Below are 17,955 nucleotides of genomic sequence, written 5' to 3'. Positions count from 1 at the left end.
AACTCTTTACGTAGTTGAGGATGGCTTTGAACTCCTGATCTTGTTTCTGCATTCCCATTGCTGCGGTTTCAGGCTATGAACCACCACATCCAGGTTAGGGAGCAACTTTATAACCCACATGCTTCAGCCCAGCTAGACTATGTCTTCTTGTATCTTTTTTTTTCTTCTTCTCTTTTTTCTTTCTTTTTTTTTTTCCGGAGCTGGGGACTGAACCCAGGGCCTTGCGTTTGCTAGGCAAGCCCTCTACCACTGAGCTAAATCCCCAACCCCTAGACTATGTCTTCTGAACAGCCCCTCAGCCAGGGAATTCTGAGGGAGAGCAGAGCTTTGGGTCTTCCCTTGGGGATGGGGGTGGGACTGCGGTGGTACACTGAATTTCTTAAGATGGCACTGGCTGGCCAAGTGTGGTGGTGCACACCTTTAGTTCCAGCACAAAAGGGGCAGAGGCAAGCAGATTTACATGAGTTTGAGGTCAGTCTGGTGTACAAATCGAGTTCCGGCCCAGCCATGGCTGTGCAGAGATACTGTCTGGAGTGAAGAAAGGAGGAACGTAGTACTGGCGATGTAATCGTCCTCATGGCCCAGAGGGGGACAACTGCACAGGGACTTTCCTCGTCCAGTCCCTTACACAGGACCTGCTGAACCTCGAGCAGCTGTGATTCAAGGCCAACAGCTGGGTCATAAATCACTAATGACAGAGGCAGGATCCACTCTGCTCTGCTCCTTAGGGGTGGGGGCAGGGAACAAACCTAGGCTTTGGACCCGGGGAATCTCCCCTGTCAGTATTACCCATTGCGTTCAAGCCAGGAGTGGCTTTGCTTTGGGCTTTGAATCTTTGCTGTTAAAATGTTTCCTTCAACAACCAAGGGTCTTTAGCCCACAGAACAAAGCTCATAGGGTTGGGTTAAAAGATGGCGCGGGGGAGGGGGTTAGAAGGGGACGGAGGGGTGGGGGCCGTCTTCGACAGTGTCATTTCTTGTTATACTATGGGGACAGCAAGTCCTCGCCTTGTCCATCTGCCTAACGCCCTCCTTGAGAAAGCTAGAGTGAACCAGAGGCAACTAATCAGAAAGCCTCCGATAATGTGCAAAATACGTGCTTTGAGCTGGGAGCCCAGAGCCCAGGCCAGCACACTGGCCAGCTGAAGCCAGCCCTCTTCAGCCACCAGGGAAACCGGAGCCAGGATGAATTGTAAATGCAGCCCTAGGGTACATTCCCTGCAGGACACTAGGAGGCTGGATTTTTCTTTCATCTGAAGAGAGTGGGTTCCAGGCTATTTATTTTACTCCTGTTTGATTCATACAGAAAGATTGGTAATGACAGCATTGGGGGTTTTTTTGTTTTGTTTTTTTTAATATGGAAAATGGGCAGAAGAAAGAAAAAGATATTTATAGTATCAGTGGTTTTTTTTTTTTTTTTTTTTTAACCAGTAGATTCATAAAGGTAAATAAAGCAGGAGAGAATAGATAGAAAACAAAGGTACTGGTTCACACTCAGACTGTGTGTGCCTATGATCCCCAGCCCTTGGAAGGGGAAGGCAGGAGAACCCAGAATCCAAAGGCATTCTTGGCTATGGAGTGGGTTGAGGCCAGCCTGAGCTCCAAGAAAGGCACAAACTCAAGGTCTAGTCTTCAGATACTTGGTCTTGGTTTATAGTCCAGACTGGACCCTAACTCAAACACTCCTCCTCCTTCAGGCTCCCTAGCGCTAGAATTATAGGCTTTACTTTCTTTTTCAACAATTAAAACATTTTTTAAGTTGTATGACACCTTAATTATACCGGGTTTATACATGTATGTCTCTGTGCAGGCATGTGGAGTACACATGTGGAGGTCAGAGGGCAGAAAGAAGGCAGAATGGCTAAGAGCAATGGCTGGTCTTCCAGAGGCCCTGATTACAGGGCCAACACCAACCTGGAACCATCATATCTCCACTCTGTACCCTCTCCCAGTCTCTGAAGGGACCAGGCACGTATGCTGGACAGACTACAGACAGGCAGAGCACTCAAACAGATAAACAAAATAATTAAAAGTTGTTTTCATTAAAATATATATATATATTTTTAGATTTATCTTTTGTGCATTAATGTGTTGTCTGTCTGTCTGTCTGTCTGTGTTCATAGAGGCCAGAAGAAAGCATAGGATCCCTGAAAATGGTGTTTCACAGATGCTGCGAACAGAATTAGGACCCTTGAAAAGTCATGAGTACACTTAAATGCAAAGCTATCTCTTCAGTCCCTAAATTTATTTTTTTAAAGCATATAAAACCAAAATATGTGGGCTAGAGAAATGACTCAGTAGACAAGAGCACTGACTGCTCTTCCAAATGACCTGGGTTCAATTCCCGGCACCCCGCTAGCAGCTCACAACCATCTGTAACTACGGTTTCAGAGGATCCAGTACCTTCACACAGACATGCATGCAGGCAAGCACCAATACCCATTAAATAGATAAGTACATACGTGCATAAATACACAAATAATAAATAATTAAGAAGAAAACCAAAATGTATATGCTTGAGTATTCACAGTGTACAAAGTCATATTTTGGTACACGCACACATCATGTATCTTTCCGACTTTCCATCCTGGTTTGTTATTATTTATTTATGATTGAGACAAAGTCTTGCTATATGGGCTGGCTAGTTTTATGTCAACTTGACACAAACTAGAGTCATCAGAGAGGAAGGAACCTCAACTGAAAAAGAATGCACTAAGGGGAAGCATGTAGGGCGTTTCCTGAATGAGTGATTGATAGGGGAAAGCCCAGCCCACTGTGGGCGGGGCCGTCCCTGGGCTAGTGGTCCTGGGTTCCTTACTAAAGCAGGCTGAGCAAGCCATGGGGAGCAAGCCAGTAAGCAACACCCTTCCCTCTAGGTTGCTGCTCTTGTGTGAATTCCTGACCTGCCATCCTTCAATGGTGGATGGACTATGGACTATGATGTGGAAATGTAAGCCAACGAAACGCTTTCCTCTCCAAATTGCTCTTGGTCATCATGACAGCAGTAGTAACTAAGACAGTTCACTACTATGCCCTGCTTCTTTTTTTTTTTTTTTTTTTTTTGGAGCTGGGGACCGAACCCAGGACCTTGCGCTTGCTAGGCAAGCGCTCTACCACTGAGCCAAATCCCCAACCCCTATGCCCTGCTTCTTAAAAATCAGGATCTCACCTCTAAAAAGGCAGAGATGTAGAGAGAATCTCTTGTGTACCGAATGAAAGCATCAGCTGTTAATGAAAAGCTGAAGGCCTATTAGTAAAAAGCGGGAATTAAGAGGTGGGAGCTCCAGGAGACAGATGGAATTCTGGGAAAGAGCCAAGAGCAGGAGATTTTTGCCCTGGACTTGGAGAGGTTGTTGAATGGAACTGAGGAGAGGTGACTAGCCATGTGGCAGACACAGAATAGTTTAAAACAGGTTATATAAGTCATAAGCATTTATTCATAAATAAGTCTCTGTTGTTATTTCAGGAATAAGGGTGTGGGAGGAAACCCTACACTGACTTAGCCCAGGCTAGCTATATATCGCCAAAGATGACCCAGAATTGTAGACTTTCCTGCCTCTACCTCCCAGGTACGGTGGGATAATGGGCCTCAAGTATGGCTCCCAGATGTAGTGGTAGTTTTGGCTACACTGCTTTGTGCTCCTGGTGGGTCAAGAACTTCCAGTCACCCGCCAGAAAGTCTTTGGATTTGTGAACGAAAGACAGACATGCGTTAGCTTATTTTTGACATGCCTGGCTAACTCAAAGGCTGGGCAGTTCTAATCCTCTGCCCAGCTAGTATAGATTTCCCTCTGGTACTCCTTACTCAACACCCTCTAAATCTGCTATCTATCTTTACTGCCCTGTTCCTTCTGGGCAGCCCCTAGTCTTTGCTGCCCAAGATGCTTCTGGGCAGCCCTTCCCGGGGCACATTCCTTCTCACCTGTATTTCGGATGGTTTTCCTTCTGCAGCTCGAAATCTGATCCATCGCCCTCTGAAACCTGGCGATTCGCTTTTCTCTCTCCTCTCTCCTGCATGCTAGCCCTCGAAAATCTAAGGGTCCCACCCTGTCTGCCTCTGCCCAACTACTAACTGCTGTCATCTTTATTGATCAATCAAAAACAACTGGGGACAAGGACCTTCAGCATTTGGACATGCAGATTCCAGATTAAATCAAAGCATTAGAACCAATCCCCAACACTCAGGTTTGGGGTTTTTTATTATGTTATTCATTTTATTTGTATGTGTGTGGAGGCCAGAGGACGACTGTATGGTTCAGCTCGCTACCACGTGGACCTCAGGGTATTCAGATTGCCTGCATTGAGGTCAAGTGCCTTTACCAGCTGAGCCATCTTGCTGGCCCCTTGTTTTTGTGAGTCTTGTTCTGTAGCCCTGGGTGGCCTAGAAAGTACTATATAGATGAGGTTCTTAGGGTGATCCTATTTCCGTGTCCAGTGCTGGGAGTCCAGGCAAACACTACCATAGTAGGCTGTTTTTGTTGGTTTGTTTTTTGTGGACAGGTTTTCATGTGTTCTGTCTGGCCTTGAATTCACTAATAACTGGATAACCTTGAATTCCTGATTCTACTGAGATTATAAGCTGAGTCGCTTAAAATTTTTACTGTTTTATAATTTTTATTTCTTTAAAAAAATTTTTTTGGGGGGTTGGGGATTTAGCTCAGTGGTAGAGCGCTTGCCTAGCATGCGCAAGGCCCTGGGTTCGGTCCCCAGCTCCGGAAAAAAAAAAATTTTTTTTTTGACTCCTTCAGACAGGGTTTCTCAGTGTAGCCCTGGCTGTCCTAGAGCTCACGCTGTAGACTGGGCTTGCCTCAAACTCAGAGATCCACCTGCCTCTGCCTCCCAAGTGCTAGGATCAAAGACTTGTGCCACTAACCATTTGGCTTAGTCCTCAAATTTTTAATTTAAAAAAAAAAATAGGGGCTGGAGAGGTGGGGCAGTGGTTCCTACTCTATCAAGATTTCAAAGTTCAGGTCCCAGCACCCGCATTGGGAACCAGGCAGGCATGTAGTACACAGACATACATGAAGGCAAAACCATACATGAAATGAATACATATATAATTTTTAATTAGGCAGGAGTCCTGGCACATTTCTTTTTTTTTTTTTTTTTTTTTTTTTGGTTCTTTTTTTCGGAGCTGGGGACAGAACCCAGGGCCTTGCGCTTCCTAGGTAAGCGCTCTACCACTGAGCTAAATCCCCAGCCCCCCTGGCACATTTCTTAATCCTGGCACTGAAGAGGTAGAGGCAAGTGGATCTCTGTGAGTTCAAGGCCAGCCTGGTCTGTAGAGTAAATTCTAGGGCCAGGGCTACACAAAGAAACCCTGCCTTGAAAAATGATAAAATAAATAAATAAGTAGTAAATAAATAAGTGAAAGGCTGGATGGTAGAAATTCAAAGCCAGCTTGGGGTATATAAGGTCCTCTCTTAGAAACCAAATATAAGGGATATAGGGACTGGAGAGATGGCTCAGTGGTTAAAAGTACTGACTGCTCTTTCAGAGGTCCTGAGTTCAAATCCCAGCAACCACATACATGGTGGCTCACAACCATCTGTAATGAGAACTGATGCCATCTGTTGTGTCTGAAGACAGCTACAGTGTACTCATACATAATAAATAAATAAATACTTAAAAAATAAGTAGACTATAGAAATATAGATATACATATATATGCTTTATAACATGTTCTATACAATTAATAAAAGATAGTACCTACCATCTCTTACCTCCTGGGTACTGCACATTGGGTGTAATAATCACAGGAAAGGCCGGAGTCTTCAGATCTGCCCTCTCACACAGCATCCTAAGGAGTAGCAATTCACGCTGCAACATTGTCTCAGTCTCATCCGCAACAGCTGCTTACCATTCTGACGAGGTATAATTAGCCACCTCTAATTAGTAGCTTTCATCTACTATTGCTGTATCATTTTGATTAGAAAACTCTTCAATTTATGTGCATGTATAATGAGGTTTGAACCTCATGCTTTACACATACTGGACAAATGCTTCATCCCCAGGGCAATTTGCTTTTTATTGTGCCCAGGCTGGCCTTGAACCTATGATTCTCTTGCTTCGGCCTCCACACTAGAGGGCAGGGTATAGACATAAACTACTAGTTCTCTCTCCTATAATTACTTTGATGTTATTGTTTCTAATTGGATTAACTTTATTTTTCTTGTTTTGTTTTGTACCGGGATCTCCCTAGATAGTTTTGGCTGTCCTAGAACTCTACCTAGACCAGGCTGGCCTTGAACTCAGAGATCCACCTGTCTCTGTCTTCAGAGTCCTGTGATTAAAGGTACGTGTCACAATGCTGGCTTTTCATTTGATTCTTACTATGCAGCTCATGCTTGCTTTGAACTTGCAATATAGCCAAGGATGGGTTCCTTTTTTTGAAAGGTGGAAGTTCTTCCCTTTCACAACATGAGCTTCAAGTTGAATTCAGGCTATCAGGCTTGGTGGCAATTGCCTTAACACTGAGTTAAACCATCTCTCTCTGGCCCAGCCAAACATGGTTTTTTAAGCCTGATCCTCGTGCTTTCATCTCTAAAATGCTGGGATTATAGCATGTGTATACTGTCCCAACAAACCATGGCTATCTTAAATACTTAGGGCATAGTGGCCTGTGCCTTTAATCTTAGTACTTGGGAGGCAGAGAAGGGCAGATCTCTGTGAGTTCTGGCCCAGCTTGGTCTTCTTATCCTAGCTTCAGGCTAGCCAGGACTGCATAGTAACATATTACCTCAAAGATAGATAGATAGATAGATAGATAGATAGATAGATAGATAGATAGACAGACAGACAGACAGACAGACAGATGCATGCTTACTCAGACATTATGTACCTTAATATCAAAAAACAACTTTGAAATATGTATAAATGTTCAGTCATTGTAGTTAAAAGTCTTTTTTCCTTATGGCATATGCTATTACCCTCTGAAGGGAACATGTGTTACCTACACACATGTCATAATAGACCACTATGGAGAAAACTTTCTATCGGGCAGTAAGCAAACATCTAATCATGCTAGATAGGGCAACAATGACGGCTGAAATTAGTGACTCCGTGGAAGCCAAGCTTAGTGGGCTGGTGACTTTATTGAGCTTACTATATTTGCATGAGTGAGAACTTACAGGAGTGTGGGTGACCCTGAAACAGATGCAAAGTTCCCCTCCAGCATGCAAGACATGAACGCTCCAAAAGCTGCACAGGTGGAATTCTCCCTGTGGTCAACTGTCAAAAACCAGCTTGACATCACAGGGTAAACTGAGGCAGGACAAGAAGTCTGTCGATCAGGGCCAAAAGCTACTTGCTTTTGGCCATTTAACTCTCTCTCTCCCTTGTTATTCCAGGGCTAAAGAGCTACTGGCTTCTGGCAATTTAGCTCTTTATTGCTATGTGGAGCCAAAAGCTGATAGCAGCAGGAGAAAGAAACTTAGTTACCTGGCTGCTTTTCTCTTTGACCCAAGCCTCTGGTGAGAGGCTGGAATTCCTTAACTCTTCACCAGCCAGAGAGAAAAGAAACAGAAGGAAGGAAGACAGACTTAGACAACATGCACACTGGACGAAGCTGAGGAAGTCTGCACTACCAATCTACTGTTGTTCTTAGTTTCTATGCCTTCTCAGGATAATTGATCACATGGGTCTCTGAGCACTTTTACATCCATAAGTTCATAGTAAGTTTAAGGCAATAGCTCATGTCATAGATTGACGAGCCTTAAGGAGTTACAGCAGAACTGTTTACATGTCTTTCCATTAAGACTAGTACCCAACTCAACATCCATTATCAGTTACAAGCTCCACAAGTTTATTATAAGTTTAAAACAATAATTTTGTTTTTCCGGAGCTGGGGACCGAACCCAGGGCCTTGCGCTTCCTAGGCAAGCGCTCTACCACTGAGCTAAATCCCCAACCCCAGCAATAATTTTTATATCGTAAGTTAGCACAGTGTGTCAAGAGACAAATCGTCTGCCTTGTGCCTTATTATTTCGAAGTCTTGTATAAATTAAGTAGTCCATCATCTATTTTCTGACCTTGCACCTTCGATAAATTTCCCATTCCCAGTTTATGACCTTTAGTTACCAGATAGTGGCCTCATTCCTACCCTACAAGGAATGTTTTCCTCAATTGTAATATGTCCCAAACCTGCTTTCTTCTCTTAGTGGAATTAACCTGTGACACATAAGTTTACAGAGCTCTATTTGCAGCTTTTATTCTATAGGGGGTTTGAGATTACTTATATCAATTTAGGAATTCTATAAAATCATTATCAGGGAATTATGAAACCATCAATCCAACTACACTATACATATTCATATTAATTCTGCAGGAGATCTGCCCAATAGGGTAGGCTAATGTCTAGGAATCATTAGATTATGTAATATTGACAGGAAAGACCTATTGATAGTGAGAGGTATTCCCCAGTTTAAGTCTCTGAGGAACCATCTCAGAACACAACCACTGCAGCCATACAAAATGTGGATTCTGGGGGTCAAACCTAGGTTATCAAACTTGGTGGCAAACATCCTCAGCTGCTGATCTATTTCCCAAAGTTTCCCTGGCACCCCTGAGCTCATGTGACAGCTCTGACAGCATTACACACAGCTGCTCATCAAACTCAGGAGGGCAGTTGGACTCTTAGGTGAGGGTCTACCAGTTCATTCAATGACGAAACGTCAGCAGGTCTCCTCTTGTTGAATCTCACACAGGTCATTTATGGAGACGGTCAAGGCTGGGCTGTGCCCTGACAGCATTCCACAGTCACCTGCCCCACTTCCTTCCCATCCATCCATGATTTAGAATTAGGGATGGAGAACTGTAGCTGGTCTTTGGCTTCTTCCTGGGTTCTTTCTCCCACCCTCTCCACCCCTTTCTATTCTTTAAACCTCCTAACACTAGATAGGAGATAGGAAGGATAGAGGGGAAAGAAGTGATGTTATTCTTAGTGTATCTCCTGCTGATTGGGGGCCTAGAGTTCTTAATTTCTTCTTCTGTCTCCTTGGTGCATGACCGCTTCATGAACTACAACCAACTGACCAACAGCAACCAAAAACAACCAATGACCCACCCTTCATCTTGGAACCCTAGCATTTTTACACCCTCTGAAAAGTCTCGAGAATTCCAAACATCACATATTTGCAGAAACTATCTGCATCTGGCAAAAATCACACACCTGCAGGTAACAAATCAGAGTCAGCTACTGTGGACAACTGAAGCGGTCCCGTATCCCACACCTGGGATTAAAATGAAAATATATTCCTATAATATTTCTGTGTTGTTTTTTTTTTTTAAAGAAACCACAATTCTCAGTACAGAGAACCATATGACTGGATTTCCTGCAGAAGAAGAGTTTCATTTGGGCTTGGGGACAGAGTTCAATGGCAGAACATGCCCTCTACATTCTTGTTCCTTCCCTCAACCCCCACAACCTCCAAAAAAAAAAAAAAAACTAAGCATCACTAAGCCAAGAGGCACTTCTTAGTGTAACGTACTTATCAGTATCACTATAAGCCGCCAGTGTTGAGGCTGAGGACACGGCTACACAGACAAGTACAGGCAAGTGTGAGGACTGGGGTCCCAGGTATGGTGGATAACATCAATCTTAGATATCAAGTGGCAGAGACAAAGTTGGGGGCAGGCTGACTAGGTGAGCTCCTGTTTCAGTGAGAGACCCTGCCTGATTCTTACTAGATAGGTAGATAATAGGTAGATAGGTAGGTAGGCAAGCAGGCAGGCAGGCAGGCAGACAGACAGACAAACAGACAGACAGACAGCAACCAGCCACTGAGATACTGGCATCAATTGCTTTATCAAGCAGGAGCCATGATGTGTCTTACTATCTGGATCCCAATAAGTGGCTTCAAAAAAGTTTGCCAAATACTTTCTTCACCAGTAAATAAAGTGGAAAGTGACTGAGGAAGACACCCAACATGAACCTGTAGCCTCCAAATGCATGCACACACATGAATGCATACACACACATGTGAACATATATACACATACACACACACATGTAAGGAGGCGTTGGTGGGGAGATAAGAAAGTACTGTTGAAAGCGGTGGGCCAAGATTGTATTCCCTGATCTCAGACAGAAAAAGAAGGAGGGTTATTCAAGACCATCCTGGTCTACCAGCTTCAGGCTAGCTAGTACTACACATAGAGAGATGTGATGTGTGGCAAAGGCCAGTCATCTCAGCCCTTGAGAGGCCAGAGATGGAGAATCATAGCCCCAGGGCCACCCTGAGTTATATAACAAGACCCTCATCCCAGAAATAAAATCAGAAACCTTCACTTACCATGGCGTCCTGTTCCAATACTGCTTGAACAGAAAATACTCAAACATTCCAGCTGACAGGTCAAAGCATCTTGGGACTACCCCATAGGGTGAATAGTCTACCACCATGACTCTTAGTCTCTCTTACTGTTGTTGTGATAAAATACTCTTACCATAGCAGCCCAAGGGAAAAGGGCCTTTTTTAGCTCACAGTTCAGGTTGCAGTCTGTCATGGCAGAGAAGGTAAGGCAGCAGGTCCTGGAAGCAGCTCACCATGTTTCATAGTCAGTCAGAAGATCAGTCAGAGATCAATGCATGCGGCTACTTCCTTACCTATCTTCATTTATGCAGTCCACAATGCCCAGGTCGTAGTCACACCTAGAGTCAAAATGGGTCTTCACACATGAATTAATGCAATCAGGGACAGGCACACCCAGAGGCCCATCTCCCTAGTGAATCTAGGCCCTGTCAACACTAACCATCACATTTTACCTAGCTGTGGCCATGACAACGGAGTCCCCTCTACCAGCATACCAGAACTGTCCTCAGGACTGAGATGTCACCATCAATTGTTAGGTCACTGCAGTTACCTCTCTCTGTGTCTTACTGTTTAGAGCCCAACAACATGGCTTTGAGGGTTGCCAAATACTACTTTGTCTACAACTACGACTACTACTACTTGTTCTTCTTCCTCCCTTTCCTCTTCCTCTTCTTTTCCTTCTTCTTCCCCTTCTTTTTCTCCTCCTCATCCTTCTTCTTTGGGTTTATTCAAGACAGTGTAGCACCGGCTGTCCTGGAACTTGCTCTGTAGACCAGGCTGGCCTTGAATTCAGAAATCTACTTGCTTCTGCTTCCCCAGTGCTGGGATTAAAGTTGTACACCAACACCACCCAGCTATCAAATACTTTCTTTACCAGTCTGGAGGAAAAGGAACATGCAGAGAAACTGATGATGCTTCAGACCGTTGTGGTGGCAGAATCAGGAACAAGTTTATGTCCCCTGGGAGGTCTGCTACGTGCAACAAGTGTAGAGTAAACTAGGGGGAAAGTGACAATTTGCCTCTACTGTAATTGCAAACTGACCACTGGCAAAGGGAACATTGACTGTATGACATCATAGAGATTTGCTACCTAAATGCACAGATAAAAATCCATCAAAGGATTGGGTGCCTAAGTAAGCAACTCCTATGAGATGGGAGTGCCTGAGCCTGGCACAGCAGGATATCTCTTTGATAAATACACTATGAGAGACATAAGAGAACTCGCTGGTCATTTAGTGCATGTATGTTGGGCTTTTGTAGTACTTTGGATGGGAATGTCCCCCAAAGGCTCCGGGAACGTTGTCCCCATTGGGTGGCAGTGTTTGGGAGAAGCTTTTTAGATGTGGTCTTAGTGGAGAAAATATGTCATTGGGGGTGTTGGATTTGAGGTTTGTGGTTCTTTGAATAAGAATGGCCTCCTTAGGCTCATGTATTTGAATATGTGGTCCTCAGTGGAACTCTTTGGGAAAGATTAGGAGGTGTGTCCTTGTTACAGGAGCTGCGTCACTGGGGGTGGACTTTGAAGTTTCCAAAACACATGCCATTCCCATGCCTCTTGATCGTAGGTTAAGATGGGAGCTTAACTACTGCTTCAGTTCTGTGAATGCCTGACTGCTGCTTTGCTCGCAGCTGCAATGGTCATGGATCAGTGTTTAAGAGCACTGACTGCTCTTCCAAAGGTCCTGAGTTCAAATCCCAGCAACCACATGGTGGCTCACAACCATCCTTAATGGGATCCTATGCCCTCTTCATGTGTGTCTGAAGATAGCTACAGTGTGCTCATAAATATAATCTTTTTTTTAAAAAAAAAGATGTTTCAGAGGGGAACAACGGTCACAACTGAACTAAATCTGTGTGTTGTTTTGGTAAAGAATGTGGCTGCTTTCTCCCTTTGTGTTAGGAATCTCTCTAAGGCTAACGTGAGAAGTACCAGACTATTTTCCTTGGCAGAGGAGATTTCAAGACAGCATACTATTGACTCTGTGGTGTGGTTATTAGTGATCACTCTTCTGCAGGTCTGCAATGAGAAAGAGCAAGTGGGGCAAAGACAATCTAAAATGTACAGTTCGAGAAGACAAAGGGGCTCCAGGAAATGTAATGTCGGAGGCCAGGCCTGTGCTGATAGAGAGAAGACGAGGCCTTTTATTTTTATTATTCCTCCACATGGTGCCCAGAGAAGCTACGAAGAGGTGGAGAATTCCCCTCTGAAGCTGGAGTTAGAGAGGCTGGCTGAGAATAGTCCCAACATGGGTGTTTGGAACCAAACTTAGGTCCTCTACAAACTTTCTTTTTGTGTGTGTGTTTGTTTGTTTGTTTGTTTTCCAGACAGAGTTTCATTGTGTAATAAGCCCTGAATGTCCTAAACTTGATTTGTAGACAGGCTGGCCTCTAACTCACAGAGATCCACCTGCCTCTGCCTCCCCTGTTCTGGGATGAAAGGTTCAGGTCACCACCACATGGCTCAGACCAGCTTCTTTTTTTTTTTTTTTTTTTATTCTTTTTTTTTCGGAGCTGGGGACTGAACCCAGGGCCTTGCGCTTGCTAGGCAAGTGCTCTACCACTGAGCTAAATCCCCAACCCCGTCAGACCAGCTTCTTAAACTGTGGACTGTGACCCTGCATGGGATCATGTAACTCGTTTTGGGTGAAGGATATGCCCAATGCAAAAGGTGTCTGAACCCACAACCAAATCACCCGAAAGTAATTCAAAGTCAAACTCAAAATGAATCCAAGGTGTCTGGCAGATTCTCCCAGAATATGACATGAGACCCCTCCTTCCCTGCGTTTCTGAGCACAGGAAGTTCATGCTTGTACTGTGTGCACCTTTAGATCCAGCATTCCAGGAGGCAGAGGCAGGTGGCTCTCTGAGTTCCAGGACAGCCAGGGATACCCAGAGAAAGTCCAGTCTTGAAAAAACAAACAACAACAATAACAACAAGAATGTAATATACCTTGGATTTGAAACTAGGGTAAGCTATGAGTCCTGGTTATTGTGACAGTTCGGGCCCACATAGCATTCTGACTCACTTCAGCATAAGGTGGTCCTACCTCTGGCTTATGCTTCTAAGTCAAGTGCAGACAAAATCTGTAGGTACCCCACGCCCTGTTCTGAGCAGAGGCTGTGCCAGTTGCGTCCTCCTCTCGGAGGTCGCTGGCGGTGTCCTCTCAGAGACAGACCCAGGGCTTTATTTTACTAGGTAAACCCCTAACAGGGCACAGGTTTCTGCTTCTCCTTTGTTGTGGTTCTGAGGTTTTGTCTCTAACAAATGTGGTTGCCAAGCAACCACCCATCTAAGCTGCCTCAGTGACAAGGAGTCTGAGGGTGCTGCTTGGTGTTTTTGAAAATTCTGTGCCACTGAATCCTCTTTCTTAAACAAGCAAAACAAACAAACAAACAAAAATGAACAAGAGCCTGGAGGAGGTAGTGGTACAGGCCTTTAATGCTAGCACTTGAGAAGCAGAGGTAGGCAGCTCCCTGTGAGTTCGAGGCCAGCCTGGTCTATGACATCTGGCTGCACGGAGAAACCCTGTCCTGAAAAAACAAGTAAGTAAATAAATGAATAAGAAAAAGAAAAAAAAAAAAGAGCCAGACATAGCTTTACTTTTAATCCCAGCACTTGGGAGGCAGACACAGGCAGGTCTCTGTGAGTTCAAATCCAGCCTGGTCTACAAAGTGAGTTACAAGCCAGCTATAGCTACATAGTGAGATCCTCCTGTCTCAAAAAAAAAGGGTAGAGAAGGGTTGAGAGGAGACTGGAAAGATGGTTCAGTGGTTGAGGAAACAGAATTTGTTCCCAGCATCTTAAATTTCATTTCCATGGAATTTTGATGCTGTCTTAGGGTTTCTACTGCTGTGCTAAAACATCGTGACCAAAAAGCAAGTTGGGGACAAAAGGGCTTACACTTCCACGTCAGGGCAAGAACCTGTAGGCAGGAGCTGATGCAGAGGCCAAGGAGGGGTGATGCTTCCTGGCTTCCCCTCCATGGCTTGCTCAGCCTGCTTTCTTCTTCTTTTTTTTTTTTCTTCTTCTTTTTTTCTTTTTTTCGGAGCTGGGGATTTAACCCAGGGCCTTGCACTTGCTAGGCAAGCGCTCTACCACTGAGCTAAATCCCCAACCCCTCAGCCTGCTTTCTTATAACACCCAGTTCTACTAGCCCAGGGATGGCACCACCCCTAATGGGCCAAACCATCCCACATCAATCACTAAGAAAATGCCCATAGCCCAGTCTTATAGGCATTTTCTCAAGTGAGGCTCCCTCCTCTCTGATGACTCTAGCTTAGCTTATATCAAGTTGACATAAGTCTAGGCAGCAAAGATGCTCTTTTCTGACCTCCATGGGCACTGTATGCACATGGTGCACACATATATGTATACACATATACACATACACCACACAGGGCAGTGCATATATATGTGTACACACACACACACACACACACACACACACACACACACACACCACGCAGGCAAACACTCATGCTGTACATCTTTTTTGTTTATTATTATTATTATTGTTTTGGGTTTGGGTCGGCTTGTTTTTTGTTTATTTTTTTGTTTTGTTTTGTTTTTCATATCTTTTTTTTTTCTTTTTTTCGGAGCTAGGGACGGAACCCAGGGCCTTGCGCTTGCTAGGCAAGTGCTCTACCGCTGAGCTAAATCCCCAACCCCTTGTTTTGTTTTTAAGACAGGGTTTCTCTGTGTAGACTTGACTGTCCTGTAACTTGCTTTGTAGACCAGGCTGGCCTCAAATTCACAGAGACCCCACCTGCCTTTGCCTCCAGAGAGCTGGGATTAAAGGCATGAGCCCCCACCTCTTCAGTTTTCTTTCTTTTTCTTTTCTTTTCTTCTTTTTTTTTTTAAAAGAAGGGTAAAGGTGGGGGTTACACCTGAAGCTCAATGACAAACTTCTTGTCCAGCACATGAGAAGCACTGAGTTCAATCACAAACACAAAGATGGCCACACAGTTGTTTCGGAGGCTGGGACTGACTCAGTTCTTTCTGTTATTCCTCTATCCTCTCAGATGAGTACAGACCACCAGAGGAAAGACCATATGGAGGAGGCATGGTGGCTCTGGTGGTCTGAGATATCCCTATTAGTCTTGTCCTCAGTTGGTGGCTACTGGGGAGGTAGGCTACTGCATTGGGGCAGGGGCATTGCCAAGAGCCGTTTAGGTCGTGTGGCTTTAATGGAGGAAGTATGTCTCTGGGAGCAGGCACTGGGAATTTAGAGTCATAGCATTTCACGTTAGCTCTGCTTTGTCATCACAATCCAAAACACGAGCCCTCAGTTTCCTGGTCCTTCTGACATGTGTGGATTCCTCCATAGTGGATTCTAACCCGGGTTGGGGATTTAGCTCAGTGGTAGAGCGCTTGCCTAGCAAGTGCAAGGCCCTGGGTTCGGTCCCCAGCTCCCCCCCCCCAAAAAAGAGGGATTCTAACCCTGTGGAACTGGAACCCTTTCTTCCATAAGTTGCCTTGGTCTTGGGGTTTAATCACAGCCACAGAAAAGGAACTAACACCCCAGAAGGACTCTGTGAGTTTGCTGATGCTGTCATCCAAAAAGCACTTTAGGGTAAAGGCTAGACACGGCTGCCATGTTTGTAGGGTATGGCTGGTGGCCATCTTCCACAGAACTCATGCAGCACAGCCTCCTTCCCTCACAGTGGCAGTCAGACCCTCTTCTCCGGACATCTCTTGGATTCTGAGCTCATTTTCTCCTTCCAGGCCGCCCACCTCATTGCCAAGTTGTCTCCTTCTGCATGTGTCTGAAGGAACATGCCAGAGGCACACTTATGGCATTGGGGCAGGGGCATTGCCAAGAGCCGAGGCTACAGGACAGGCTGTTTCAAAAAACCCACACATTCAGATTAGTAAACACGATTTAAAAGTTAAAAAACTAAACTTCACTATTAACCGCCCCTGAAACGGTTGCTTCTTCACGCCAAGTTGAAGAAATTAGCAAAACCTAAAGAAATGATCAAGCCTGCTTTCTGGGTGGGTCTGAAAAGGCTACCCTCTGAGTCGGTGGCAGCATCCAATCAGCTGGAGCCAAGGAGAACAGACATAGTAAGAAAAACAAGACAAATACAAGAAGACAAGGACCCTGTTCCCTTCCCTAGAACTGAGACACAATCCCCTTCTTGCCTTTGGACCTCAGAACCCTAAAATCTCACTTCAGAAGCTTAATCTAGGACCTCCTCCCTGGGGTTCTCAGACCTTCAACTCTAGAGTGGGAATTACCTTCCTGGTCTTCCTGGTTCCACCTGAGGCTTTTGGACCGTGACAGAACCACCCAACGGGTCTCACAGGCTCTTCAGCATTCGTGCAGCTTTTCACAAGACTTCTAGGCCTCCGTAATGGAAAACTCACGTCCTCTAAGCAAGTCCATCTTATCAGCTTAGAGCATGACCCGATGGCAAAGCTTAGGGCTAGTACTCTCAACACCCTGGAGCCAGCCCCCTGCATCCACAAAGAGAGAGAGGGGAAAAAATCCAATCCAACCAAACCGAAACAGAACCCTCTTAGACATCCATGTCCAGATATCCTGTGAGTTCCAGTTCTTGAGGGGGACCTGAATAGTCAGTCCCCCGGATGCTCACACGCTACAGGAGAAGCCTGTTATCAGTTATTGACCCAGAAGCTGTCACACTAAGGAAGCAAGTTCAATGACACTGCAGCCTACAGACACAGGGTGGGAGCCAGCAGGAGTGGGTCTGCCTTCAATCACCCTGCAACCAGGGGCTGTTTGGGACTGGGAAGACCTCCATGATAAAAGGTTTTCTCTCTTTGAAGAAGCGAGTTAGAACATCCAGGAAGAACACTGGGCCTGGAGAACACCAGAGACTGATGCCTCCCCTGCGTTAGTGTTTGACACTGAAAAATCAGAGGCCTGGAATAGTTGCTCACACAGGCCGGTCCAGCACCCATGCAGCTGAGGCAGGAGCACTGCCATGAGTTCGAAGTCAGATTTGGATTCCATATCAGTTCCCAGTCACAGTCCAAGACCCAGTCTCAAAGAAACTCGAAAGGAAAAACCAGGTGTGGTAAGTCAGACGGAGGCAGGAGGATAGCCATGAGTTACATAGTGAAAAATTGAAGCCGAAACCAAAAGGAGAGCAATTAAATGGCCAAAACGAAACACGGAATTTCCATCCACTTGTTTTCCCTGATCCTGCATGAAAATGTGTGCTGGTACTTGTACACACGCGCACACACACACTCACACACACACCCGGAGTCACGCCCCCTCTTCTAGAGTTTGTAACCTAGCAACCCAGCATCCACTGGGGTAACAACCTCTCACCACTCCATTCATGTCTCCTCAGGCAGTCGCTGACTGAGTTGCTCCCACGCTTGGGATAGACAGGCACTCAGAAATAGAACTGTCGGATGAATGAAGGCGCGAAGGTAACAGGGATGAATGAGACCCCAAAGGAAGGCAGAGCAGAACACACAAAGGAGCTTAAGACTAGGCACACAATAGCTGCGTGTATGCATATGTAAATTGAAAAGCGGAAGTCACTCTGCTTGGGAAAACCAGTCAGGCAAAAGAGAGGGGAGTTATTAGTTCAGGAAGGTCTTGACAGAAAATCAAGAGTTTTGCTACCACGGGGAAGAAACAGGATACAGCTAGGACAGGCATGGT

At 45.2% G+C, this 17,955-nt stretch overlaps 1 long non-coding RNA gene across 1 annotated transcript in view; it reads right to left on the bottom strand.

Annotated features, from left to right (window-relative positions):
* The window catches only part of LOC120093697 (uncharacterized), a 38,225-nt gene extending 27,491 nt beyond the window's left edge, over positions 1–10,734 (bottom strand). Inside the window, exons 1-2 of the long non-coding RNA XR_015625792.1 lie at positions 10,603–10,734; positions 5,713–5,863 (exon numbers count right to left, since the gene is read on the bottom strand). This is a non-coding gene — a long non-coding RNA (uncharacterized LOC120093697). The remainder of the gene's footprint in view (positions 1–5,712; positions 5,864–10,602) is intronic.
* Positions 10,735–17,955: the final 7,221 nt, after the last annotated feature.

The sequence above is a fragment of the Rattus norvegicus genome, chromosome 7 (genome assembly GCF_021556685.1).
Source record: "Rattus norvegicus strain SHRSP/BbbUtx chromosome 7, alternate assembly SHRSP_T2T, whole genome shotgun sequence".
In the NCBI taxonomy this organism is placed as follows: Eukaryota; Metazoa; Chordata; class Mammalia; order Rodentia; family Muridae; genus Rattus; species Rattus norvegicus.
This window is presented reverse-complemented; position numbering and strand designations above follow the sequence as displayed.